The sequence below is a fragment of the Orcinus orca genome, chromosome 10 (genome assembly GCF_937001465.1).
Source record: "Orcinus orca chromosome 10, mOrcOrc1.1, whole genome shotgun sequence".
NCBI classification, from domain to species: domain Eukaryota; kingdom Metazoa; phylum Chordata; class Mammalia; order Artiodactyla; family Delphinidae; genus Orcinus; species Orcinus orca.
The window spans coordinates 55,287,787-55,294,574 of NC_064568.1; positions in this window are offsets into that span (position 1 = coordinate 55,287,787).

Here is a 6,788-nt window from a genome sequence, read left to right on the forward strand (position 1 = left end):
ACAACCTACGTTAATTTATTTCTTGTCTTTGTCTCTCTTCTAGAATATAAGCTCTATGAAAGCCTGAACTGAGTGTGGCTCCAATGCCTGACACAGTGCCTGGCCAAGAAAAGGTTCTCAAATGTGGGAGTGATTGTAACAGCATGCATTGCCAGGAATGTCCACCTCAACACTTCCCATATAGATGCATGGCAGGATTTGAGAGTTCAGGAGCTAACAAAGAATGGTCTGCCTCATCACAACCACCCAGTACAGGCATAAGTGAAAACCCCAGAGAGTAATGTAGGAGTTTAAGGGAAAAGAAGGTGGTATTGGTTGAAGTGAATTAAGCAACACTCTATAGAAAAGTAGCATTTCTTATCTATCTTTAAAACGTGCATTGGATTCCAATAAATAAAAAAAAAAGAGAGAAGATGATATGAAGAGGAATAATACAAACAAAAGATTACATTGAAAGACATGTTTAGAGATAAATACTACCCCAGTGGAGTGAGAGGGTTCATAAGCAAAGAGTGAGAGAGAAAAGTGAGAAAGCCAGTCAGGGCTGTCCTGGGAATCCAGAATGGCAGGATAGAGTTTGACCACATCTCATTATATACTGGGTGTCCAGAAAAATCCCAAATTTGTGTTGCAATGATGTTTAAGATGGATTGTAGTGGAGAGAGACTGGAAATCAGTTAAGAGGCCTTAACAATCAGTTGAATGGCAGCATTGGGTGCCTAAGATCCAGTTTTGTCAGTAGAAGATGAAATAAAGATACCAATGTCAGAGAGACATCCTGGAGGCTGAATCTTGTGGATGTCTGAGATGATAAATAAAGAGAGAGGTTTTAGTGAAGCAAATAATGTGGCTCATATTCAAAGAGAAGAAAAAATAAGGATAAACTGGGTTGGGAAGAGGAAGCACTGAGTCCTGCTATGGGCAAGTGGTTTGAGTTCGCAGAATGACATCTAGATAAAGATGCCCTACAGCCAACTGGAAATGAAGATTCAATGGGGGGAGGGGTTGGTTGGACTGTGAAATCATCTCCTCTAGAGATAACAACTTAAAGTGTGCAGAAGAGTTCACTGATAGAAAAATACAGAGGTGAAGGAACAAAGAGAAAAGGCAGAAGAACCTCAAGGAACATCTACATTTGGGGGCAGCTGGAGGAAGAGGGAAGCAAAGAAGTTTCATCAGGAAGTTCCAAAATAGACTGAACACGTGCTCTGTGTGTCAGAAGTTCAAGTTCCTAACAGTAGTATCAATTAATGCATCTATTTATCTTCCAGCATGATTCTTCCTTCAGGATTGCAAATATCTTATTAATGTCACCCACAACATCCATTTATCATGGCTGTTTATTATTCATCTCGAAGTGACAGCATACCTGGCACTTGTTAAAACACTTAGGAAGAGATTTCCTGCTGTAACAGATGTCAGGGAAAAGGAGTCAAGGTGTACACTTCCACCTTAAAATAAAATCAGGATTTAGGATCTGGGTTTTAAAGATACAAAATTCCTTTGTTTGTGTGAATTCTTTCCCCATCCAAAGAATATGGGGAGAGAAATTTCATTGGTGTTTGTTTACGGTGAAAATAATTTTCTACGTGAATTATGAAAATTCTGTTAATTTTTCATTGAGGTTTGTATACCTCTCTGCACTTCAGTCTTTATATGAGATCTACAACTGATAAGCAGTCAGAGTTGCCTGAAGAAATTGGTACCAAGGAGTAGAAGACAGACCTGGTTGAATATGCAAGATTCACAATGATAATTTCAATTTTTATAACCCCAGGATTTGTCTTTCTAGAAGTTACTATTTTTTTAACTTAATCTTCAGCTTGATTAATAGCCTCAAAGTTCAAGGTCCCAAAGGCTAGCCCTACCTGGCCAACAAACCTACTTTATGTTCCCTAAACCAGTGGTCCTCAGAGTGTGGTCTCTACCTTAGACCAATGATAAAAATTCCAAGGATTAGCCCAGTGCCCAGAAGACAAAATCTCCATTCTAAACCTCATCAGCACATTCCTTTTACAAATGAGAAGATTGATCTTTCTACTGTATTTCATAGCTATGTCCACTTGCATCCTTTCTTATGTTTGTTAAGAAAAGAACTCCAAAATGGTGATCAATAAAACATATAAGGCGAATAACTGAGAAAGGAGCATGATTACAGTTTGAGTTGATAATCCAAGAGGGCCTGGTATAGAAAATAAATTTTTAAAATTAATATTAGTTAAAAATGTGGGATGGGTAATAATATTAGTATTCTCCTATTAGAAAATGATAATAAAACTTATGATCTTAAAATATATATGTTTCAGCATTTCCATAACAGTGGCCAAAAGTAGCATTACTTTATCTACCACCACACTCATGGGGATAAAACTGATGCAACTCTAGTGCTATTCTCTATTAATAGGAATCAGGGCTTCTCAGGGACTAAAAGCTTAGCTAATAGTAGAAAAAAATTAATATGGGTATGAAACATCTCATTACCTTTAAGAAACAGACTTTCAAAAATGCCTCAGGAAGACAAAAGAGGCAGCTTAATGGAGTGTACACATTGCAACCATTTGAGCAACATGAATAATTATAGTTCACTGGGACAACATGACTATGAAATGCCTTGATGCATAATAGTACTCAACGATGAAAAAGTGTAAGGTACACAAAAAGTTCACTGGAAAACAAAAATAAGGGCATATTTATTTTTTTTAATATTTTTAATAAGTAGGTTAGAGAATTTATATAGAGATAGATATAGAAATATAGACATGATATAGATGTTCTGTTTCTTTGATTTTTCTTCTAAGTAAATAGAAAAGAACAGATAGAGTTAATTTTAAGTCAAATAACTCAAGGAAAGTTAGAGATTTTTCTTGGTTAACCAGAGGAGTGATCACTTCCTATGGCCACACTTAACAGTCAATAGGAAGTCCAGCTGTGTATTAGAGGCTGATGTATGAGGCAGCATCCAAAGAAGAGGGTCTGCTGCCTAGACTCCCCCTTTCACTCCTTCAATGAGGAAACCACTGGGTGTTTTTATTCCAAAAATACTGAGAAACCAAGGCATCGTGAGGTAAAGGCTCACTGCCTGGGACTAAGATTGGATGGACAGGGCGCTCTCGGGGGGGCTCCATGTTGCTAGTATAAGGGTTTCTGATGACTCATTGCCATAGCAACTGAACCTTGACTCTAAGACAAAACTCAGGCCAAAAAACATCAGCTCAGGATGGAATCAATTTTGAAGAGATCCACTAAGATCCCATATGCCAACCAAAAATAAGTGACTGATAACCCGACTCTGTAACTCAGCTGGTCTGACACCTCATTCTGTATTACTGTAGCTCTAGGAAAGTAGAAACACTGAGAAGTATAAAATACAGGGAAGGTATAAAACAAGTTTATAAATAATGAAGACATAAATCAAACCCATAGTATAAATATTTCTTGATCATTTAAGTATAGGTGTAATACATTTTGAATCCCATTGTGATTACTTGTGTGTTTATATGCACGTATGTGCATGCTGTCTGCTTTTGAATTTTCTGAAGCTTTTAAATGAAATTGATAGAGATTTTATCAAAATATTTAGGAGCAGCTGTCTACTTAAATTTGTAATCAGCAATTAAAGATTTAAGATGATTTGATTCCTAAAGTATGTTTTGATTTATTAGTGGCAAAAGTAGTGTTTGAATGTTGAGGAAAAAATTTAATAATGAATAAGATTACAAACGTGAGCAATTAAAAAGTTACCAATAGTAGCAAGTGTTTTCCCTACACCTGGTCACTAAAGATCCTTGATCATTAAAGATCCTTGGTCACTAGAGATCCTAGAAGATGTTATTCTCTGATTTTTTCCTAGTAGGAATTTTGCCTTTCAATATCAGATCATACACCCAAGGATGGGGCTCTGATTTCTCCTTCTTTCCCCCAGAAGTGCAGGGCTGGGTACACACTCCTGTTGGCTTAAACTGAGATTCAGTAGGAAATCTATAAAATAATTATTTTCCATTGTCTACTTCAGTTATTTTTAAGTAAAGGTGGAATGGTTACCAATAATGAAGGAAGCCCTGATCTCAGTCATCATTGAAAACAAAGAAGCATAAAATATAGCCCTACCCTCCAAGACCTGAGCAAGGAGTGAAAAGAGGTAAGGCAGACTCTGGTACAACCATAATCCTGTTTACATCTCTGATACACCAAGTCTTTACTGGGAACACCATAGAGGAAACGTGGGTTTTTGTACGTGTCCTCCACCCAACAACAAAAAAACAAATGAGGTGTGCAATGCCTCTAACAGAGATTCGGGGACATTTTCAACAGAGATTCTGGCACATTTTCTTACTTTACAGGGTCAACATTTTCAACGTTTATCTTGACAAGTAGTCGTGGGTGAGTCTGACATGCTTTTTTGGAGCATCATAACTTGAACTCAGAGAACTGGTTTGGGTTGATCACAATAAAGGCAGAGATGAAATCCCATTTACAAAACTGCAGTGCCAGAAAAAGCAAACCTCTTGTATAACAGTCCTGATCAATGTGTTAGCTACTCCACACAATATTCAATATTCCCACAAAAAGGTAGCGGCACAACAAAGGCTGTGGACAGTGTCTTGGAGCCTCTCGTAATGGGATTTGACAAAAGCCAGGCACTTTGGGCAGGCTCCATCAATGTTAATTGAAGCAGAAGTGACTCAAAGACAAATAGGAGTCCTTGAGAGGTGACAGGGTGGCTTGGGGATTGTGACTCTTTCCTTTTCCCATTACCCCTTTATATTTAATTACTTGTTCTAGCCAGTGAATTGTAATTTGATTTGCCATTAGGTGACTCTCTGCTTGGTCTCATATGCTAATTGAGTCTTTCACTTAAAGGAAAAAGTGTCTCATAGCCTGTGATGGTGCCTGTTTCACAGGAAGGAAATTATCCCCTGGCAAGTGGGTCTCTAATTGATAAGGTCTCCTTTTCAGTTCCTAACACTGCAGAGGTATTTGTATTTGTGTGCAAGTTAGCTACTTATTGGAGAGGTGATCCCAGGAAACACTGGTTGAGAAGTGAGGTGTTAAACAAGGAAGGAAAGGCAGCCAGCAAAAGTGGGTTCACAAACTAGTTCCCACCATGGGCCACCGAAGTGTCACCTCATTGGGGACCTCAGAGCCAGCTTAGAATGCACCTCAGTCCATCTCTCCAAAGGGTGAGGGAGGTGGGGCATTTATATACCAACGTTCCTCAGTCCTGGTTGAGGGCTAGACTCACTGGGGAGGGGAGAACGCCCTAGAACTTCTGGCCTGGGATGCACACAGTTACCCCAGCCCGAGAAAGCCCTCAGAAATAGGGACAAGGAGCCAACTGCGTCCGCTACAATCTGCCTGCAAATATGTAAACTGCTTTCAACGCCGGTGGTCCTTCAGAAAGACATGCCATAACACCTCCTCCTTGATAAGACGTTGGAGGGAATTAGGAAGAGGTTATTTCCGTCCCACTTGATGATACCCTTAATACAGACCTTAGGAACTAAGGTTAGAGTCAGTATAGTTTTGCTGAAGAATCTAACATCGTGTCGCCTCTAGTAGGTGTCCGTTCATTTACCCTTGAGGTAGCTCCTGGGCTCAACGTTCCCGTCCACTAGGCCCTCCCCTGGGTGCATCACTCTGGAACATCAGAATGCTAAAGAGAGGTCGAATTCAGCACACAGTGGGCTGAACCTGGATCCCACTCAGAAATAGGCATATTTTTTAATTTAAAAAATACTAATTTTTAAAATAAAACCTTTAATTTTCATATTGATTCGCTGTTAGTTGGCATACATTTGCCAAGCTTAGACAATAATTGTAGGAAGCAGGCAGGAGAGGATGGTAATCAATGGCCCCAAGTTACAAGGAAGGACAATGAAGTTCCCTAGGTGAGGCTCAAAGTCAGAAGGCAGTAAAGCAGACAGGGGCTGGGACCCAGGTGAGGGAACAGCTGAGCACAGTGGTAAAGAACCCAAGCTTTGGGGTCAGGCAGGCCTGGGGCATCCCAGCTGGGACTCCCACCAGCTGGGGGGTCTGGCCCAGTGACCCAGCCATTCGTACCTCAGTTTCTCATCCAAGTAATGGGAGGTGACAGGACCTACCTCATGTGGGTTTTGTGACAATTAAATGAGCCAGTGCTTGTACAGTGCTGTGCCCAGTGCCCAGTATGTGGTAAGGACTTAATAATTGTTACTTGCTCTTGTGTTATCATTATCATTTTAATGACTTCAAGGTAGAAAGTAGGAAATGTTCTTTCTACTGTGCATGGCTTGAAGTCCAGCATAATATCTGTGGGACTATAATACGTACCACGGCAATCAGAGCAAATTCTGCTTGCCACCCAACATGGAATGAGTTACCTTAGCTCTGGTCTGTGTGTCACATTTGAAATCTCATGTGTGCAAGCGGAGAGTGCTTGGGGTTTTCTGGAAACTGCTTTCTACTTAAGTGGCAGATCCAGTCTGATGAGGCCTGGGTGGAATTCTTCCCCGAGGTGAATGAGACCTCTGTGCCAGTATTTAGAGAGACTCGACTGCCCTTGGATGCCCTGGGCCTGGTGGCGAAAACAGGTGAGAAAGGTGGCATCTCACACACCCGAGTGCATGTCAGTTTCACTTTGTGTAAAGGCAGCAGCGTCGTCCCTGAGGAGGGCGTGCAGCCCTACCCTGTCCTGCAGGAGGGACCAAGGTGTCTGGGTACAAGGTCCAGGCAGGGGCTGGCAGTCTCCTCCCCTGACTTCTGCCCATGAACCTCCACCTTTCCTTCTAAACGCTTTCAGCAAGGAGACC